The 23,424-nt window shown below is 32.7% G+C and overlaps 1 protein-coding gene across 1 annotated transcript in view; it reads left to right on the forward strand.

Moving 5' to 3' along the window:
- Positions 1-3,314: 3,314 nt before the first annotated feature.
- Kua (Plasmanylethanolamine desaturase Kua) overlaps positions 3,315-23,424 on the forward strand; it is a 144,718-nt gene continuing 124,608 nt past the window's right edge. Inside the window, exons 1-2 of the mRNA XM_017613814.1 lie at positions 3,315-3,567; positions 3,639-3,747. The gene's annotated coding sequence lies outside the window, so the exon portion shown is untranslated. The remainder of the gene's footprint in view (positions 3,568-3,638; positions 3,748-23,424) is intronic.

Below are 23,424 nucleotides of genomic sequence, written 5' to 3' on the forward strand. Positions count from 1 at the left end.
GAATTGCTCATTAGTGTTAGCCGAATTGAATTTCTATTTTATTTTTAAGTATCATAACGATTCTCCTTTTCAAAATAAATTGAAATTCGCGTAGCTTTATTATACAGTCAGTCCTATTTTTTTTTGAATTTGATTTTCATGATCATTTAATTATTTGATCGTTTTATTTTATAATTAGTTATATATACGGTGAATAAATTGTAAGCAAATGAACAGAGGTGTTACGTATTTGTTATTTCATGGTTGAGGAGACTCATTTAAGATGAAGTGGTAGATTCGTTATCTTTGGTGTGGGTGTTACACCTGGGCTTAAGAGGGGACGTGAGGGCGTTGACTAGGGACTGGACTGGGACAGAACTGATCGACGAATAGACAGACACACTATGTCAGGCTAAGGGGGCGTTGTAGCAACAGTAGGAGTCAGACCAACGCCCATGGCTGCGTAAGCGAAAGACGCAAAGCGGGTGGGACGACTCCACCTGACAGGACGGGCCTTCTTTTCAACTTGACTTTCCTTCTTTCTTGTGTTTGTTTGTACCGCTAGTACTGATGAGCAGGCATGATAATTTTGTTTACGCAGGGTAGGTAAGGTGTGCGAAAATAACCCCCCCATCCGGAGAGCTAGCCTGGGCTTTGCCACCATGCCTGTGTACTGCCTTCACCTCTGCCGACTGACACCCTCGTAACAAATAAGGAAACACAAACTATCTGAATTTGCGGCGAATTACATAGACGACATTCTTATTTTTTCAAAAACATTCGCGGAACATATGAACCACTTGTCACGATCGCTGGAAGCAATATTGAAAGAAGGCTTCAGACTAAAATAATCGAAATGCACTTTTGCAGCAGATTCGGTTAAGTATTTAGGCCATACGATCAGGATGAACTCAGTCAGCCCTTTAAAAGACAATTTAGTATCAATACGTGATTTTCCTGTACCAAAAACACGAAAAAATGTTAGACAAAGAAGGGAAGATAAATTTTATCATAAGCATATACCGAATATTTCCATTATATTAGACCCTTTACATAACTTACTGAAGAAGGGGCAAGATTTTGTTTGGACGGAAAAGTGTCAAACGTCATTTGATGATATGAAAACTTCACTGTGTTCGAAACCTATTTTAGCAATTTTCGATCCTAATTTACCGATATACATATACACAGACGCCCCTATGCCTAGGGCTGTTTTAAAATAACCACAAAAAGATAATGAAGAAAAGCCAGTAGCGTATTTTTCAAAAAAAACTAAATAAGGCACAGAAAAGAAAAAAAGCTGTTTATTTGGAATGCCTTGCAATTAATGAAGCAGTAAAGTATTGGCAACATCGACTTATAGGAAGAAAGTTCGTAGTTTTCTCTGACCATAAACCCTTGGAGAAAATGAATATAAAAGCAAGAACGGATGAAGAACTCGGAGATTTAACCTATTATCTTTCACAGTTTGACCTTGAAATAAAATACTCTCCAGGGAAATACAACTTGGAAGCGGATTGTCTGAGTAGAAATCCAGTATTAGAGCCCAACGAAAATTACGATGAGAACCTGAAAACAAAAATAAAGTTTATTATAAAAAATTTGGAAAACACGAAACAATTTTAATTTCTGAGGACTTAAGTATTAAATTGATAAAAAGCACACATGAGCATTACTGTCACATAGGCATAAAGCAAATACAGAACAAAATTAGTCCATTCTTTACAGCAAAAAACTTAACACAAAATATAAAAGACTATTGAAAAAGCTGTGCTATATGCATAAAAATAAATCAAGCAGACAAAGCAAGTTTGGGCAGTTGTCGCATTTAGGCCCTGCTAATAGCCCCTTCGAAATAGTTTCGATAGATACAATTGAGGGTTTTGGAGGTTCACGATCTACGAAAAAATATTTGCACTTATTAGTTGATCATTTTACGCGATATGCGTACATTTTGACGTCAAAAACTCAAAACTCTAGTGATTGTATACACTTCGTCAATAAAGTTACTGAAAGTTATAATGTAGGTATGATTTTGACAGATCAGTATCCGGGTATAAATTCTACGGAATTCAAAAATTTTGTATATCAAAAAAGGATACCAATTGTTTTTACTGCGGTAAATGCACCATTCTCAAATGGTCTGAATGAAAGAGTAAACCAAACATTAGTAAATAAAATCAGATGTAGAATAAATGAAAGTAAAAAGAAATTAGCATGGACAACAGTTGCTCATGAATGCACAAAAAAATATAATGAAACTGAACATACGGCAACAGGATTTACTCCTAAATACTTATTAGAAGGAGACGATACTACTATCTTACCAATCAAACTAAGAAATAAGAAAACACAAAATGAACTTGCACGAGATAGACAAATAGCATTTCAAAATAGTATGAAATCACACAATTACAATAAGTTACGTTTCGATAAAAATAGAAATAAACTTGAGTTAAACGTACACTGAGGGAAATAATGCATAGTAAAAATGAATACTTTATATTTGATTATCGTTTAAAAATGTTCGTATTTAAAAATAATTTTTTCATACAAAATTTATTACGCACGTATTTGACTGTTCACATCTGAGTATGTATATGTAAGTGTACATACGCACCCCAAGCATGCAGAGCGCCGCTCTGAGAGGGCGACAACAGACATATACATACATAGTACAAATCGCGTGCTGTGGTGATGCTGGATATTCAACATTCGAAAACAAATTTATATACCTGGGTGTAGCTGAGTGCGCAAAGATGCTTGCCACAAGTTGTTGATATCCGGAGATGGTCGGGTTCGATTTCCACTGCAGGCAACATGCAAATTAAATTTTTTTTTTTTAGTTTTTGTCTTGATTATTCACTTCGCGGATGCTTTTTCAGTATGAACGCGGTCATTTTAATATGCGCGTAATTGAATTGAATATTTACCAATATACAGTACTTTCGTTGACGTTTATAGTAAGATCAATTACGTTTCTATTTGATTTTAATATTTTTTCCCCTCAGTGTAGGAGTACAGGTATACATACAAAATGGAAACCGGTTAAATAGAAAAAAATTAGATGAATTGAGGATAGGACCTTATACGATTTTAGAAAAAATGTCCAATTCAATGTATAAAATAAATACGGGCCATAGAAAAGCAGAGTCTAATTTTTTTCATGTCACAATGCTCATCCCCATTCCAAATCATACTGATACAAAAATATGAAAAATAATAGTAATATTAATAATAATAATAATAAATAAAATAGAAATTTAATAAAAATAAAAATAGATTTACTATTTCGAGATTTGGCAAATCTCTTCCCGAAGGAGGGATATGTAAAACATTGTCAATGCCTTATTTTACTTATTATCTAAACTTTTATATTGTAAGTCTAAACTACCCATTACTTAAATTGATTATATTCTAAGTGTAAACTACGTGCAACATAAACTTAACTCTACGGATATGAACATAAAGAAGAAGAGGAGAAGAAGTGAAACACAGGATCATGATAGGGTAAAATTCATTTGTTCTAGAAGACTTGAAGAATAAGACCGAATTATAAACTCTAAATGTCGTTTCACCTTTTTTCAGGTAATTATTTAAGTTTAGATTTATTATATTTTGTATAAACAAATGTAACACAATAAAATCACCTTTTTCAGAAACACAATTAAGTTTATATTTTGGCATAACATACACATTATAAAACGACATTTTTGATTACAATTGGCAAGCATCGAGAAATTAAAATGTCGTTTCACCTTTTTTCAGGTAATTATTTAAGTTTCGATTTATTATATTTTGTATAAACAAATGTAACACAATAAAATCACCTTTTGTCAGAAACACAATTAAGTTTATATTTTGGCATAACATACACATTACACTGGCGATCAAAACCGAGTGCATGTACGACATTTTATTACCTACAGTAACATAACTTTTTTAATAAGAAGCGGATTGCTTTGAAATTTTCAGCAATTGGTCCTTATTATCTAACGAATAAAGCCTTGTATACAGAAAAACTAAACTTAAGAAAGAAACAAGCGATTCACAGCAAAAACGCAAGGCAACTCTATTGACTCAGTTTTGAACTTTTCTGTTTTAAGATTTTAGGAGGTTGATATCAAAAGGATTGTGGTGACCAGTGTTGCCGCGCCGTCTCAAGAAAATGTATCCCTGACCAAGCCAAAAATTTATCCAAATGTATCCAATTTTCTTTTTTTACATATACATCTCATAACTTGTAAGAAAACCAAACATTTTCATGAAAAAGACATAATTTAATCCATGCTAAGGACTTGGAATACATGTGCATAAAATCAAACATTTGTAATTTCAATTTATAAAGTACATTTTTTGTGCATAAGTATTTTGCAGAGTAAATATAATAAATAGCAAGTACACTCTAAAAAGAGCATGTAAAACTACTACTGAAAAGTATATATTTCTCAACAAGAATCTGTATAATATACGTATATAGTATTTGATTTTGAACTTGAGATCTTTAAAATATACACATAAATACACATATGTAGAATGTTTAAAATTGCAACAATTTTCAAACTACAAATACATTTCCTACTAATAATAAACATTACTTTATTTTAAACATTTTATGTGTAAAAGTAAACAGGCAATGATTAATTTTATTACACGGCTTGCACATTTCCATACATTAAAAGAGGAAACCGGATACCTCTCTCAATATGCGCAAATAAACAAAATTTTTTAGAGTGTATTTAAAGTCTTTTCAGTAAAATTCATAAAAGTTTCCTTAAATAAATCAAATTTAGTTTTTTAAACTACATTGAAATCTTCTTTCTTTTTAAATTAACAAATGAAAATATGTGATATGAAAGAGATTACTACAGAAAGAGTATAATTTACTTTACATATATCGTCGTTTAAAATACAAAACCGCGTATCGTCATTCTGCAAAACCGCGTAACTGACATTTGCTGCCAAAAATTGGATTTGCTCACACAAGCTCTTGGCTTCGTCCTGAAATATACTAGCCAGAAATGCGATTGATTTATAAAAAAGAGAACCATTTTGAAATATAAGTGTTTTTACTCTCTAGAAAATAATTTATGCAACGTCACATACGCAGTTCTGCATTATCTTGATACGCGGTTTTGCATTTTGTTGCGGTTTTGTACTTTGAACGACGATATGTATGTATATTAAGATCTTGCTTAAAGCATCCTTTTAAGCTAATTAAAGCAATTGCGCTTATACCTATTTTGGTGAGATCTCTTCATATGTTCATTGCTTCGTTCACAAAAATTAAAATGCTTTAATTTCACGCTTAAGTAGCGATTCTTTATACGTTTAGAAAACGTAATGCTTTCTACTATCTTTAATGAAAATCGATTTTTGAACGAAAAAAACTTTATAGGAAATATAAAATTTTGGCCTATTTAAAAAAGTATCAATTTTTATACTGACCGGAAAAAATAAGTATCCCGCAAAAATTCGTCTAAAAATGTATCCAATTGGATCTATTTAGATCCAAAAGGCATCCCTGGTGGTGACTCCCTTACTTTTAATAGCGATTTTCATACGACTGGAATGCTCTCTACTAAGTTTTCTATGATTTTGCTTGGAATATTACCCCATTATAATTTTATTCGCCTCCAAAGCTCTTCCATGTTACTCGGAGATCGCTTGTGCTATGCTAATCCTCTCTTGACCACAGCGCTCAATTTTTCGATGGCGTTGAGGTCTGGGATTTGTGCTGGCCATTACATTACGTAAAAATTTTGCTCAAGCAGGCGGCGCACATAGGAACGAATCGACAATATAGGACGACAAAAATGTTTACTCCATAAGTATTTGACAGATTTCAATGAAATTTGGTAATTAGCGATTTTCGTCGTCACTGAATTGGAATATTAAATTAAATTTCCAAAATTCAAAATGGCGGATCCAATATGGCGGACGATTTATTAAAAAATTTATAGATTTTTATGAACCTTGATATCCACAGCTTTTCGTCGTCACTGATCTCGAAGTTGATATTTAATTTAAAAAAATCAAAATGGCGGACGATTTCCTCAAAAATGTATAGATTGTTATGAATCTTGGTATCCAGAGATTTTCGTCGTCACTGATTTCGAAATTTAATTAAAAAAAGTGGTTCGCCATATTGGATCCGCCATTTTGATTTTTGAAAATTTAATATCAATTTCGAAACCAGTGACGACGAAAATCTCTGGATACCAAGCTTCATAGCAATATATACATTTTTTAAGATTTTTTTCGCCATATTGTATCCGCCATTTTGAATTTTGAAAGTTTCATATCAATTTTGAAATCATTAACAACGAAAACCCCTGGATACCAAATTTCATTGAAATCTGTCAAATACATATGGAGTATACATTTTTGTCCTCCTGTACTCTCGATTCGTCCCAATAACCGACTTAAGAAAAAGATACTCTATTTAATGAAGGGGGAAAAGGGGTGACGAGTCCGTGATATTTTTACATTGGCAATTTGTTGGATTTTCGAACTGTTGAAGGGAAATTGCTGTACTCGATGGAACTTTTTTTATAACTCTAACTAATATAAAAATTTCAAAATTTTTTCAATAAAAAAGGCAGTATATAAAATCAGGGTGGGCAATAACCACGGTGGAGAGAATACAGAAGGTGGCGCCGATGGCAATACCGCTAATCGGTTCTCTGTGAATTTGACAGAATCAGCTGTTTTGCTGACGTCACAGTCGAGATGACAGCAGTAGTGATGTGCTAAGTCAATACTTTTAAGTATCCAATACTCTCGATACTCGGTACCGAAACATTTAGGTTTCGAATAACAGCGCACATAGGCCAAACATATGGAAAAAACGGTTCAGGGGAGACACGCTTATCAAAACCCGAATGTAGGAGCCAATAGAGCTTTTAATACAGCTGGACGATATCAATTTTTGTAGGCAGATTCTGTAACCAGTTAGCGACAATTTTTGAATCGGTATCGGTTTTGTTGACGTATGATATGAAATATTTTTACGTCGACAAGTGCGATATCAATCGGAAACTTGTCGCTAACTGGTTACAGAATCTCCACCCCTGAAAGGCTTCTTTATCCGTCAAAGTTTTCTTCTTGGACCTCGGATTGACTAGGGTTAAAACAGATCAAATAATATTTCTCTGTTGCGATAAGTTCAAGTGTTTTAGCCGATATCATATAAATTAGTAATGAAAGTTTTTTCTAAACTTGAAATGCATATAATGGCGAAGGTTTAATGTAAAGAATCAGTATCGGGTACCGATAAGGAAGTATTGGATACCGAAACCTTTTTTAAGTATTGGGTACCGACAATTCAACACATCACTAGACAGCAGTTTTATTTGCCGCTCTCAGTTGTCAACTCTACGGTGACGTCACGCCAAAACTACTCTCACGAATCCTGCTGCAATCGGCGCAATCTTGTATCCTATCATTCTTGGGCACCAACTTGGAGTTGGAGCGAGCGAGAAATGAGGCGAGGCACGAGAAGTTTGGCTTGCTCGCCAAACGAGCCAGCGCTGGTTGTTTGCTAGCGCTCCTATTAAACGAGCGAGGCGAGTAGCTGTCTACATACCAGTGATGAAATTGATGGTACAAATGTACTTTTTTGGTACATTTTGGAAACCAAAAGTACATTGGTACTTCATTGACATTTTTGATACATTTTTGTCAAGATACGGTACTGCACCACAATTATGTCGAAATACCACTCTCTATTTACTTGGAGTTTTGAATTTTTGTGCATAAAAATATAGTCATCTTTTTCTACTTTATTTAAGTAAATACGTGGTGTTTATTAAAAACGTAACTCTTACTTAAATCAAAAAAAAGTTGCTGTCATAATAGGTATATTCATAAAATTTTCCAGTAAGTACTAGAAGCCAGAAAATAAAAGAATTATAGCGAGTAAAATTGAGTGGAAGACTAAAATATCAGAAAAAGTTATTGAAAACGCAAAACCAGTACATTTTTTTTTCTTTTCACTTTTATTTCAACATATTTTGATTAAAAGAAAAATGCTGATAAAAATAAAATATTTCACACAAACAACAAAAAAAATAATCGATAATCGCATGAAACTATTGCCTGAAAATTTTAAAATGCACTTACAGCCAGTTTCACCAAACTATTTAAGTGGAAATTAACTTTAATTTAATTTTGTATTTAATTCTCATTTAAAGAATTTTCAGTTTCAATAAACTATTTATTTAAGTGAATAAAAAGTGGTTGTAAAACAGACTAGGCTAGCGAAAGCTTTCATTTTTGCTGAGAGCTTTTGAAAGCTTTGGCACTCTGTGTTGTAAAAGCAGGGCTGGTATACAAGTAAGCAGCAGATACACAATGATCAGGTGATTAAACCTGTAACACCTCTGAGTGTGGTTATTCTGATTTAATTTTTATTTAAGTGAAGAGCATAGGTCACTTAAATCAAAATTAAAAATTGATTGGTGAAACCAAAAATTCGAAAATTAAACTTAAATAATTTGGTGAAACTGGCTGTTAGTGGCATTGTGCTACTATGATAGACGGCCGAGTAATCATAGTCAACTTATGTACAGTAGACGGCATCACTCCCCATACAAAACAAAGCGGTACTGTTTTTCAACCGGAATTATAAAACCTATTATATTTTACGACTTCCTACAAAATATCTCGCAAAAATATTAAGATTTACGTGAGCTGGACCGATTTGAAAATACCTCCCAACAGTTTTTTTAATATTTTTTGAAAAAAATTACCTCAGATGACTGAACAGTTTAAGCTTAAAAAGATTAGATAAAAATATTTAAAAAAATTCTACGGAATAATAATAATGAGATTTTTGATGCTGTTTTTGCACTTCTTTTAAAGACTGGTTTAAGAAAAACTTGAATAATTCAGCCAAAACCTTACCAATTTAGGTTTATGAGGTACCATTGGTAAAGTATTTTCTCAATCTTTTAATTTCTTTGCGAATAGGCTCATTCAATATATGAAAGAGGAAGATAAGAAAAACGAGTGTCATTCCATGTGGAATTAAGATGTGTTGGTATTGAATAAAGAAAAAATTGGGACGTGAATGAGTTTTTTTGAAAAGAAATAAAAAGGGTGAGAAAATACCTTTCCACTGATACCTCGGTAAAGTTTTGGAGCAGGTATTAAGTTTTTCCTAAACAAATTATGTAGATTTTTAAGTTTAAACTGTTTTGTCATCTGAGGGGATTTTTTCCCAACAATGCTTTAAGAAACTGTTTTTATTCATAAAAAATCCATTTTTAGAGGTATTTTCAAACCGGTCCAGCTCACGTAAATCTTAATATTTCTCCGAAATATCTTGGTAGAAGTCTTAAAATATACTCGGTTTGGTAATTCCGCCAGAAAAACCGAAACTTTTTTTGGTGATGCAGTCTAATGTACAGTAGTCGAAAAAATTATAGCCGCACCAAATTTGCACAGGTTTTAAAGTATTATTTGTGATGTTATTTAATTTTGGTTAGTTTTTTTATAGTTCATTCTTTAACAACATCCGTATAAATACAAGTTTAAAAGCAGTGGCACACGATTGGGTATTTGACAAAATTTGGTGCAAATCGTATCCCAAATATTTTTCTTTATCCCAATCACGAAAATTAATTTGTTGAAATTTTTCAGTAACTAGAACATCGCTGTATTGTACCAATCTTTTGATCACAAAAAAAATATTCCCATTTTTTGTATTTTGTACCAATAGCCCAATATAAAAATGTACCAATCTGTACAAATGTACGAATCGAGTGCCACTGCCTTAAAAATGTATGCAATTTGAAAAAAAAATCAACAAATTTTCGTAAAAATTTCGAGTTTTTTAATTAGACTCTGAGTATGCAGTTTTGTAGCCCCTTGAATTCCAGTAGAATAAAGTACAAGTTTCAAATGGCTAAAAATTACTATTGATTTTTTATAATTTTTAAAAAAGCTAGAAATTTGTACGAAAGTTTGTTGAATTTTTTTTTAATATTGCACAAATTTGAACACTTACAACCCTACAACCCTGTTTTTAAAATATATTTTTTTTACATTATTTTAATTTAAAATTTTAAGTCCATTTATAAAAGCATTGTATATTAAACAGTGATATTTTATTTTGTGTACAAAATTATGCAACAGATATTAAAATAATTCAACTTGCAATGAAAGAGAACAGAAGACTATGCAAGCAAAATGTTGTTTGCTTACGTTTTGTATAAACATACATATGTACATATAGCAGCAGTTAATTTAATTTAAAGAAATGGCGCATCGTCCATTTCCGCTGTGACGTATATAAATGGGGCATATAGTTATTTAGGCGCAATATTTAACTTCTTCTGGCGGTGCGACATCTGGAAATCTAATTGTATCTCCTTGATATTATGCCTACAACGAGGTTCATATCTAGACTAGGTTGATATATAGAATTTGCCACAAATAGCTTTGCTACACTACCGCCGCGGCGCGCCGGCAGCTTTAACAATTTTATAGTGGTTTTACGTTCTTTGGAAAATTACGCTCTGTTAGCCATAAAACTTACTATTTTTTGACCGCCTTTGAATCAAGACCCATGGACCATATGGGGAATTCATTTATATCTCAAATTGCAGTGTCATCGTGATTGGAACTATGCTGAAAATTTCAAGTTTCTAACTTGTCGGGAAGTCAGTTTAAAATCGATTGGAAATTTCCTCGATTTCCGCGGGATGACCAAGTTAAATAAAAGCTTATAAAATCAAACTTTTTTNTGATTATTTTAATTTTCTTACAGAACCCAACAATTGATAGTTAATTATACATTAATTGATTAATTACTTTGAATTATTTGATTTAATTTAATTTAATTAAAAATAATTGAAATTAATCTAAAATAGCAAAATAATCATGTATTTAAAATCAATTAACTACCAAGTTTGTGGCCATTTTTAATGAAAAATTTGGTAGAAAAACAACAAATAATTTACATTTTGGTAAAAGTTATAGCAGCTATTTCGGCGATCACCACATCTCCTCATCAGACTTCTTTTTTTTGNTTTGTACCACGATTGTTTATTAGGAAAAATTGAAAAAACAACAAAGTCTACACGGTAGAACTTATAGCAGCTATTTCGGCGATCACCACATCTCCTCATCAGACTTCTTTTTTTTGTAGACTTCGGCAGGGATCGAACCTGCGTAATCGATGTTCAAAGTCAGAAGCGTTAACCACTGAGCTATGTACATTCCGTAAACTCTTAATTCCCAAAAATTTCGTGCATTTGTTCGGCTGCGTATACGCATTTTAAAGACGAAAATGCATGAGTCAAAAAATATAAAGGGTGTTTATGCAAATAAACGAGCCCGTTTGTCAACCATATAAACTAAACTTTTCTTCCTTTCTTTGTTTTTATTCACCAACACATGTTTGTGGTTAACAGACTTTTTAATTGTAAGTTTTCACAGGTAAAATTTTTTCCAGAAGAAATTGGCAGATCTGAGTGTCATTTTGCGGTCTCGATGTCGCCCCACATCGCAAGATTTTAGGTACGAGAACACTGCTATTAACTTCTTTATTTCTATAAATTAAATATTTTGCAAAATGTTTTTGTAAAACTTCCATTCCGTTAAATGCTTTGAAAGTTTTTTTTTACTTATAACTTGTATGTTTTGGTGATTACCTTGGCGTTTTGGTGGCCTTTTCAAACAATTGATTTGCACTTATGTTTTCCAACTTCGACACGCCATGTTTTATATCATGATTTTTATACAGAAAATCTAAAAACATATGTATATGTAACTATGTACGTATGGTCTTTTAAATTTTGGTACTTTTTGGGCTTATTTAGTACACTTTTTTTGGCCATTTGGTACAAAATTAAAAAACTCATTTATCATCCGTGCTACATACTCTCTGCTAGGTAAGACGAGTGAGCGACGAGCGAGGCGAGTACTATACAACACATGCATTTTTATGCATAAAAATGTGGGAATGTAGTCAATAGATTCCCTGCAAAAAATGCGACTAATCCGGGATGACTCCGGGAGCAATCGCAAAGGAACATGCGACTAATACCATATTTGATCTCTTTGTATGGAATGAACTGTTCGCTTTTGTTCGAGCATGTCCTATGACGAGACTAATTGTTCACCTTTATACCCGAATGGGTATAAAATGCGACTCGTCACTTTTAAAAAATAAAAATAAAAATTTGCGCCAGCTGCGATTCGAACCGGGGTGCTCAGTTTTGTTAGGCGAATACTCTTTCTATGTACCATCGACGCACATGAAATTTAATTTACTAAGTGCGTACAAATCATTAAATCGTTAATAGTACCCGTTAGAGATGAGTCGGGGACTAATTGATCTCCAATTAGACCCTTAAGGGGTGAGTCGATACTAATTGATCTCCAATAGTACCCGCATGAGACTAGTTCCGACTAATTAATGCCCAATTGTACCCGATTGAGAGTAATCTCGGAATACTCTCTTTAGAGATTAGTCGCACAATTTTTTGCAGGGTTATGTACGAAAGTATGTTAATTATTGTATGTACATATATACATATGCATATAAATATGTGATTATTATAGTTATTAGGGCAGTATTTGAAACAGCAGATAAAATTTATTACATGCATAGGCACAGATTATGGAATGAAATATTTTTTTAGAGTTATATACATACATATGTAAATACATTACATGCATATTTATTAGACTGCATCACCAAAAAAGTTGCGGTTTTTCCACCGGTATTACAAAATGTATTATATTTTAAGACGTCCAAAAAAAAATATTTCGGAAAAATATTAAGATTTAAGCGAGCTGGACCGATTTGAAAATACCTCCAAAAATGGAGTTTTTTTATGAATAAAAATAGTTTCTTAAAGAACTTTTTGAAAAAAGCCCCCTCAGATGACAAAACAAATTAGGCTTAAAAATTCTGCATAAAAATATTTAAAAATCTTTTCAACGGAATCGTAATAATGAGATTTTTGATGCTGTTTTTTTACTTTTTTCAAAGATTGATTTACGAAAAACTTAAATAACTGGGTCAAAACTATTCTGATTTAGACTTATGGGATCTCGGTAGAAAGGTATTTTCCCTCTATTTTTATTTATGTGCAAAAAAAGTCATTCGGATCCCAATATTTTTTTTTCAAGCACCAACACATCTTAATTCAACTTTGAATGATATTCGTTCATCCTACCTTTCTCTTTCATCCTTTGAATGAGTTGATTAGCAAAGAAATAAAAAGGGTGAGAAAATACCTTTCCAATGATATCTCACAAGTCTAAATCGGGAAAGGTTAGGCTCAGTTATTCAAGTTTTTCTTATACCAATCTTTGAAAAAAGTTAAAAACAGCATCAAAAATCTTATTACGATTCCGTTCAAATTTTTTTTTTAATTTTTTAAAAATATTTTTACGCAAATTTTTTAAGCTTAAACCGTTTTGTCATTTGAGGGGATTTTTTCAAAAGAAACTATTTTTATTCATAAAAACTCCATCTTTGGAGGTATTTCCAGATCGGTCCAGCACACTTAAATCTTAATATTTTTTCGAAATATTTTGGTGGACGTCTTAAAATATAATAGATTTTATAATTCCAATGGAAAAACAGTAGCGATTTTTTTTGTATGGGGTGTGATGCAGTCTAATATTTTTATATTTATGTATTAAACTCCTGCGCGGGTCAAGTGTGAGTAAGCATAAACCAGTTTCTGCAAGCGTACGTAAACTACCGATCAATAGCAAGACGCGTAGAGTATTTACTTTGCCTTCCGCAACTACTGCGAGTAAAAGGTATTTGATAATATTTCTGGATTTCGAATTCATAACGAAAGGAGAATATATTGGATAACGAAGGTTCTGTTTTGCTGGAGAATGGCCTAGTTCTCGAATCGAATACTAATTTATTTCACATTCTTTATCGAAGGTGAGACTCGAAAAAAGATTGGTTTTCGACTCATTTTCGAATTGTTAACCAAGCCGAATGTTTATTAGGTATGTACATACATATATAATGCATCGCGAATGATTTTTTTAAACATACATAGGCCTCTAATTTTAGTATTTATTAAAAAACTCAATGAAATTCAAAAACTATCACTTGCATTTGGTTTTACTCAATACTGATTTGAGCTGTCGCACAGTGTTATCAAAAAAAAAAAAGTTTTCAATGAAAATTCGTTATATGGCTGCGTATGTATGTACATATGCCGAAATTTTTTTTATTTGTAAAGGCTCTCAAAAAAATTAAAGATTCATATAAAATTACGCACAATAAATGGAAAATCAATTTGCTTTTATTTTTTTGAGCAGAAAATAATCGGTAATTGTTGCTTTTTATTTTTTCAGGCAAAAATAAAAGTAAAAGTTCCAAATCAAGTATTCCAGAGTTGTGTATACTCGAATTTAATAGTTTTAAAGCTCCTATCTGGATTCTAATAACTCCCTGATACACAAATACCAGGGTGAGATCACATCTATGTGTGTATGTATGCACTATAAATACAATAAATGAAGGCATTTTTTGTTAACGGCATCAGATCTGCACCGATTATTCGATTTTCAAAACTGAGGTTCCGAGTTAAAGGGCCTGGCCTCTAAATATACAACAAGGTATGCGATTTTTGAAAACGATTGCCACCTTTTTTAAAATTGTAAAACCTGCACCGCTCGTTGTATTAAAAAAAATTAGGTGTAAAATGAAAGTGCAGGGCATCTAGAAGTGCAAGAAAGTTAAATTTTTTTTGAATAGGGTTGCCTCCCGATTAAAAAATCACAAAACTTACACCGTACAAGGAAGAACGTATTATTTTTTTTAAGGGTTGGCAGCTGTTAAAATCATTGTTTTTTGTGCAGAGCACCAGATTTACACCGTTCTCTCGATTTTAAAATGAGGTGCCAAGTGAAAGGTATTCACCTAGAGATGTGCTTTGGATTTAATTATAAATCTATTGCTTAAAATATGACACTCAGTAAAATATCGCAATATGGGCACAAAGCGTAAGGGTTTTTATACTAAATTAATATGTTCGTGCTTTTAAGAGTTGCCACCTATTAAAAAATATATAGCTATGAACGGTAAGTAAAATATTAAGGACAGTCGATATTGGTATCGAACGGCAGCTAGTTAAATAGTCTTTGTATAAATGTATGCGAATTTTCGATAGTTGTCATCTAGTTAACAACTCTTAACCAGCTTGCGATTGATAGCAATATCGAATGCCCTTAATACATCATAATAAGTAGCAACTCTATTAAAAACACCAACATATTAATTTAATCTCATACCCATATTGTGATATTTTACTATCATATTTTAAACAATGCATTTGTAATTAGGCGGCGCCCCTTTAAAAAACCAAATCACGTCTATAGGTGAACACCTCTAATTTGGCACCTCATTTTGAAACTCGAGAGAACGGTGTAAATCTGATGCTCTGCACGAAAAAAAGTGTAACNATAATAAGTAGCAACTCTATTAAAAACACCAACATATTAATTTAATCTCATACCCATATTGTGATATTTTACTATCATATTTTAAACAATGCATTTGTAATTAGGCGGCGCCCCTTTAAAAAACCAAATCACGTCTATAGGTGAACACCTCTAATTTGGCACCTCATTTTGAAACTCGAGAGAACGGTGTAAATCTGATGCTCTGCACGAAAAAAAGTGTAACAGGTGGCAACCCTTTTTAAAAAAAATAGAGGTTTCTTGCAGATCTATAGACCAAGCCCGTTTATATCTAGTGATGGCAAAAAAAAATAATAATCGAGTAATCGGTTAATTGATTAATCGAAAGCATTCGAATAATAATTGCAATTAATCGTAAGAAGTTAACCGATTAATCGGTCATTTTGATTAAAATCGAAAATTAATAAAGACCATTTATAAGTTATAAAAACTGACTTACACCCCGGGTCAAAATTATAGCACACGACAATATTTTTTTGTTATTTAATTTTAGTTATTTTTTTAAATATAGCTTATGTAGCAAAAAAACGTATAAATATAACTATTACCTTGTTTATACCTACGCAAGAACCGCATTAACAAAAGGCTCATTTGACTCAACACATATTTCTTTCAAACATTTATACCTGTGTCGTTATCGAGCACTTGCTGAAACCGTATTCAAAAGTAAACAAAATTGTTATTTTTATTCGGTATTTCTTAAAGAATTAATTTGCGCGGTGGACCGAAATGGAAGCAGACAAGAATTCAAATTTGTTATAATAATAATTCAGATTTAAAACGGGCCGTATAAAGAAAACCAGCCTTTTCACTTCGCGTCAAATGAGTTATTTGTTTATACCTGTTTTCTAACCGATGTGAGAAATAATAAAGCGATTTGAAAACAAATTCGAGGCAATACACTTTTGAATTTCTGAGCGTATTGAAAATTGGTGTATGCTTCCGTTTTGAATCACATCGAACTGGGTCAAGGCGCTTTATGTGTTGGTATAATCAAGGTATATATCAAACTTTGTGCAATATTAAAAAAATTCACAAAAAATTACAGCTTTTTAATTAGATTTCATAGAAAGATTTTCAGTATGCAGGTTTGTAGCCCATTCAATTTTTTATGAAAAATTCCAAGACTGAAGTATCTGGCACTTACCGCTGATTTTTTGGAATTTTTCTGTTTGGTAATGGCGTTGCTTATTTTCTTCCATATAAAAAAGAAGAAAATGCGCAACACCGGATTCGGAAAATAAAATGAAAATATGTGTATACCTGGGTTGTTTTAATTTTTTTCGCAAAAATATCGTTTAAAAAATTTGCAGAATACGAGAATGTGAAAAACATCCCAACTTATTTTGATTTATGCATTATTGTGTGGGTAAATTAGTAAATTTTTGATGGTTTATTTTCGATTATTTTGAAAAATTAATCGGTTAATGGCTCGATTAATCGAAAGGAAAATTTCAATACAATTAAATCGTTAACCGAATGAAAATAACCGATTATAGTCGGTTATTCGATTAATCGTGCCATCACTAATTATATCATTTTTTTTTAATTGCGCGAACGGTGTAAGTCTTATGATTTTTTAAGCAGGTGGCAACCCTATTCAAAATAATGAAACCTTCTTGCACATCTAAAGGCCCAGCACTCTCATTTGAAACCTATTTTTTTCGAATACAACGAACGGTGCAGGTTTTATAATTTAAAAAAAGGGGCAACCCTTTCCAAAAAAGTCATACCTTGCTGTACATTTAGAGGCCAAGCCCTTTAATTTGGAACCTCAGTTTTGAAAATTGAATGATCTGTGCAGATCTGATGCCGTTAACAAAAGATGCCTTCATATATTGTATTTATACATAGTACATGCATATTTAGATTTGATCTAACCCTGATATTTGTGTATTAGGGAGTTATTAGAATCCAGATAGGAGCTTTAAAACTATTAAATTCGAGTATACATAGCTCTGGAATACTTGATTTGTAACTTTGACTTTTATTTTTGCCTGAAAAAATAAAATGCAACAATTACCGATTATTTTCTGCTCAAAAAAATAAAAGGCAAATTTTAATTTTTTTTTTTTGCCTTAAAAAAATAAAAAGCAGATATAATCGGTATTATTTGCCCAAAATGATAAAAGTCATGTAGGAATCACAATCTACAATATGAGATGAGTCTAATGGTAACTTTGAAAAAGTTATAGCATAATTTTTTTACTATGCCTTTTTGATGTCAAAAATTGTAAAATAACTTTTATTTTCAGTCTCTGCATAAAAGAGACCTAGTTGAAATTTTATAAGAAATTTTTTTTATTTTTTATTTATTTATTTAAAAGAGAAACAATTATAAATAATTATTCCACTTACAAACTAAAGCACTGGCTACCAGGGCCTTCGGCTTAAGTAAAAAAAAGGAAAATTCATTTATATTAATTGTGAGTAAAGATGGAGATAAAGTTAAAAAGGGAATATTAATAATAATAATTCAGAGAACTAACAGTATTTACAAATGAATATTGTAACTGAAGCACATATTAAGTGCAGGGTCTTAAATCTACATAAGTTTTGTGTTTTTCTTTTTAAAGTTTGGATGGTTATACATTAATTTTAGCTAGTGTCACAAATTTTGCAATTTGTTCAATATGACGGTCTACTGTTTGTGCAAGATAATCAGATGGTTTGTTGTTATCAAATATCGAAGTTCTAATTTGTTGTAGATTTGGGCAGTGGTCGAGGAGGTGAATAACGTTGAAATCAGAAGATCCACAGTGCAAGCAATTTGGACGGGAAGCGCCATTCAAGAGGTGAACGTGGGTTTCGAGTGTGTGCCCAATTCTGAGACGCACGAATATCGATATTTTCCTAGAGGAGGAGCTTGTATTGTAAGTAGGTTTCTCGCCAGAGGGGTTATGGCCTTTATAGTAATGGTTAAAACTGTTCCATTCGCTTGAAAATGTGTCTCTTAGATATCTATTTACCAGTGTCCGTATATCTTTTTCGGTAAAATAGTCAGCCATATGCAGAGGCTCTCTACCGTTATAAGAAATTATTAGACATTAAAAAATTATACCTACATAGATATGTATGCACATATGTGCCTACCTGGTGGATAAAACTGGTCAAAATAGCACGCATCTATTCTTCTGTGCATGCGAATATATACATAAATAAATACATACATATGTGTACATATGTATGTATATACATATCTGCATGTGTGCGTACAATCCTTTACTCGAAATTCTTAGTTAATGAAATTTTTAGCCCATACATTTCTGCTGACCAAACAACCCGTTTGCCTGTCTAATCTGCTTGACTCTTTTGCCTCGCTCGTCTGCTGCTGCAAATGAGTGCCTCGCTCGCAACGGCAGAGCTAATGAGGCTCTCGTTCAGTGTTGCCGCGCCGTCTCAAGAAAATGTATCACTGACCAACATAGTTGCCAACTTGGTGCTTTAAGCACTAGATTTAGTGCTTTTTGAAAATTAATTTAAAAGAATATACAAATTTAAATGCACTAAAATACAACCATGGTTGATAAAAAGCTGAAGTTGCAAACCCACCTCGTTGAATTCTAGGCGCATTGAAAATGCTAATACGCAGGTAAGTTAAGTATTCCTTTTTTTCTTTCCTAATTTTTTGTACAAATTTTGATTATTTTACCACCTGGGTAAAACACATCGTTTCTTGGTGCTAAATCCAAATCTGGCCGCACAATTTCTCTAGTACTAGAAATTTAGATATCCTACCCCCAGATTGCCAAAAACACGGGTTTTTGCGATATTTGAGGTTATATAATGAAAATATAAAATTGTTTGCTCTTTTCTACAGCATTATTTTCGTGTGCTGCCATTCGATTTTTCTTTCTCGAGTTATACCCCCTTATTCTAGAACCCGAATTTTCGTAATTCGTAATTCGTAGCTACGCTACGAAAAACGAAAAATCCACTTGCTGCAACCCTTGCGAAAACATGTGCAGCATTGCCAGCTGTCAGTTGTTTTTCGAAGATAGCTGAATGAAGGAAAACAAAGTGGAAAGGAATTAAAAAAACACTAATGAAACGCTTATTTATAGAAGATTTTTTTGATTTTACATATTTTGGTGGAAACTATGGATTCCATTGCATTTGCAATTATAGCAGCGTAATAAGGGCGCGTTATGGGAATGATTTCACAAAGATATGCGGAGCTGTCGGGCATAGTAGCTATGGGCGCATCTATGTCAGCTTCTGGTTGAATTGTTGAACGGCAAGCCTGAAGAACTGGTTCCCAACCCAGTTAATGCAACAACAGCTTCTTCCAAGCCATTCAAAACACGCACTTTGTTAGGTCCACTACCTATTGCGCTTGATTCCGCCTTCGGCCGCGCTTAGGGATTATAACCCTTACTAAGTAGAATTCGCCTTTCTGTGTTGCCGGAGAAGAGGGGCTTCCGCATAGCTATACAACATTTATTGTGCATATCACTCCGGCTACGCCACAGTATTTTTGCGCAGAACCCACATCGAAATTTGCAAAAGTGCCGAATTTATAAATAAGCTAGTGGTCGGAAATTTGAAAATTTACTTTAAATAAAAGTTTAATCCTTTAGTTACACGTGTATGTTAAAGATTTTGGATTCGGGTTATGCGTTTGGACACAACAACCGAAAATCATTGTACAAATAACTAAACCGGATCCAAGTTTCTCGATAAGAGGCATCAAAGGTTCTTTTTTGCTTGCTTATATAAAGCAGTGGATAAAAATATACGTATGTGCGAAAGGCAAATTTATCTGTTTAAATGTACAACACTAATATTTCCTGCAAACACACATCGATTTACATCTTTTATCTCGCCCCCGACACAGAATTGCTTTCGTACAAAATTACGCAAAAAAGCTTACTCGTTCGTGTTTAGGCATCCCATTGCACAGTGGCCAATTTTTCGAAAAAGCTGGCCAAAAGTCGAAGCGTGGTACAATTGTAATCAAACTTTGTGTATTCGTCTTTATTTTGGTTGCTGGTTTTAAATTTCACCACATAATTTCGAAATTCAAAATGGCGGATCCATAATGGCTGCTGTGTACGCTTAAAATAATCAGATTTTTAGCAAAACTAAGGTAGTTAAGTAAAAAAGGTCATGTTTTCGGCTTTTTTGTTATATAATGTGATGTAGCGGTTAGCAATATACGCTATCATTCCGCAGGGCCTGGGTTCAAGCCCAGTTTCCGACCAACATCAAAAAATAAGAAACAAACAAGTTTTTTGTAATAAAGTCGCCCTTTGGCAGGCAATGGCAAACCCCCGAGTGTATTCAGCCACGAAGAACAGCTTCTCATAAAAATAAAATCCCCGTTCGGATTCGGCGTAAAACTGTTGGTCCCTCCCCTTTGTGCGCCAACATCAAGGCGCACGCCACAAATTGGAAGAGAAGCTCGGACAAACACTAACGAGGTCTTAATGTTTGTTTCTAAAAATCTTGATGTTCAAATTTACACGGGAACTGCGGGATTTTGAATGAATCAATAAACAAGACATACATATTTGTTGGTACAGGAATATATTTTTAAGATAACAATTTTATACACCGCCAGACTCGCAGTCATCTGAAGTATCCAAGCTCGTATCTATATTTACTGATGGCAATTCCGCATCCGCATTTACAATAGTTGATAATAATTTAATGGCATCTGACGACAGTTTATGATTTTGTTTTGGTGGGTTTAAACGTAAACTTGAAATTACAGGGGCCGAGGGTACAAGCAGCCGGTATTTTTTAATTCCCTTATTCCTTGACTCTTGGGTTTTCTCGGAAAGTTACCCAATGGGCAGGGGTGCCCATTCAATAATGAGAGGCTCATGGATGAGCACTCTAATATAGTAGTACTTTCTGACATCATTTAAATTCTAAAAACATCCAGTCTTTAAAACATCAAAATCTTGACAGAAATATTTTTTTACATAATTTAAATCTTTTAAACATAAACAAATTAAGAATCGCGTATAAAAACTGAAGGTGGATGGGAAAAACTTCAATATATATGTAAAAGAAAATTAGACCAACTCGACCACTCTCGTAACTATTTTCCTAATCCATCATAATGAGTAAACAAAAAAAATCAATCCGTGAATATCTATGTCTTACGTCAGTTTTTAGATGGGGTGACAATGAAAAAACATGTTTTACATACTCTAGATTACAACGTCCATGAGCGGATGCTTGAAAACTGTTATTTTTTTTAAAGATAATACCACGATTTTAACAACGACGAAAACTCTAATTTACGAAAATTTAGAGCGAATTGCTAGCAACAGCCACTTCGATCTTCTGTAACACTAAATGCCTTAAGAGAATCGACTTGTTGTCTATAACGAAACGAAGATGGTTATGCATACGAATGCACTTGGACTTTTGGCCAGGGTTTTCCAAAAATTGGCCACTGTGCATTGTTACGAATTTCGAAAGTTCGAAAATACGATTCGGATTGCAGCATACTATTTCTACGATTCGTAGCAAATTCCGAAAGAGTTGCAGAATAGGGGTGATAGTAGTTTCAAAAGTATTTCGGTATTACGTCGTAAGCATGAGTCATCATAGCATGTGTAGAGGCTATTCGATCGTTATGAGCGAAAACGTTTTGTGTATTGATTTATGTATGTATTCTTGTAAATATTGTTAATTTTTTGCTTTTGTTAAATACAAACTGTTATGAAAAAACATCCTTTGATTAAAAAAAATTTGGTGCTTTTAGTTTGGTAAAACGCCTCAAAAGTTGGCAACACTGCTGACCAAGCCAAAAATGTATCCAATTGTATCCAATTTTCTTTGTTTACGTATACATGTCATAATTTGTAAGAAAACCAAAAATTTTCAAGAAAGACATCATTTAACCCATCCTAAGGAATTGGAAGACATGTATATATATTTTTATTTTTCATAAAATCAAACATTTGTAATTTAAATTTATAATGTAAATTTTTTTGTGCACAAGTATTTTGCAAAGTAAGTATAATAAATAGCAAGTACACTCTAAAAAAGCATGTAAAACTACTACTGAAAAGTATATATTTTTCAACAAGAATCAGTATAAATATAGGTCTTTAAAATATACTCATAAATACACATATATAGAATGCTTAAAATTGCAAAAATTTTCTAAGTAAAAATACATTTCCTACTAATAATAAACATTACTATATTTACAACATTTTATGTGTAATTTTGATCTTTGCGACAAATTTTATATGTAAAAGTAAACAGGCAATATTTAATTTTATTACACTACGTGCAAATTTGTACATATTATAAGAGGAATATGGTTACCGCTCTTAATATGCGCAAATAAACAAAATTTTTTTAGAGTGTATTTAAAGCCTTTTCAGTAAAATTCACACAAATTTCCTTAAGTAAATCAAATTTTGTTTTTTTAAGGGTATTTTAAACTACATTAAAATCTTCTTTCTTTTTGAATTAACAAATGAAAATATGTGGTATGAAAGAGATTACTACAGAAAGAATATAATTTATTTTATATATATGTATATTAAGATCTTGCTTACAGCATCCTTTTAAGCGAATTAAAACAATTGCGCTAATACCTATTTTGGTGAGATCTCTTCATATGTTCATTACTTCGTTCACAAAAATTAAAATGCTCTGATTTCACGCTTAATAATAATAATAATAATCCCAACGGTTTTTACCCTCCATTCCCGCCCATCCGCACGAGGGGCGCAGTCCGCATGACGTACGGAACCAATATTTTAAATTTTTGTGCCGAGTCACGATAGGCAGGAGTTTGTTAAGTGTCGAGATCTAAAACTGTTCAGCTACAGAACTAAATTCATCAGCTGATTTTATGTATTTATGTCAATAATTCACTTATTGAGAGAGGAGAGTATCGCTTTCTTAATGCTGAAAAGCGGATCTGATATATCAAACGTGCTGGAATGAGAGTTAAAATCCTGGCATAAGCAACGGAGTGGGTCGTGCAATTCAAAATTG

This window comes from Rhagoletis zephyria, unplaced genomic scaffold (assembly GCF_001687245.7).
Source record: "Rhagoletis zephyria isolate East Lansing unplaced genomic scaffold, Rhagoletis_zephyria_1.1 Rzeph_scaffold_00721, whole genome shotgun sequence".
NCBI classification, from domain to species: Eukaryota; Metazoa; Arthropoda; class Insecta; order Diptera; family Tephritidae; genus Rhagoletis; species Rhagoletis zephyria.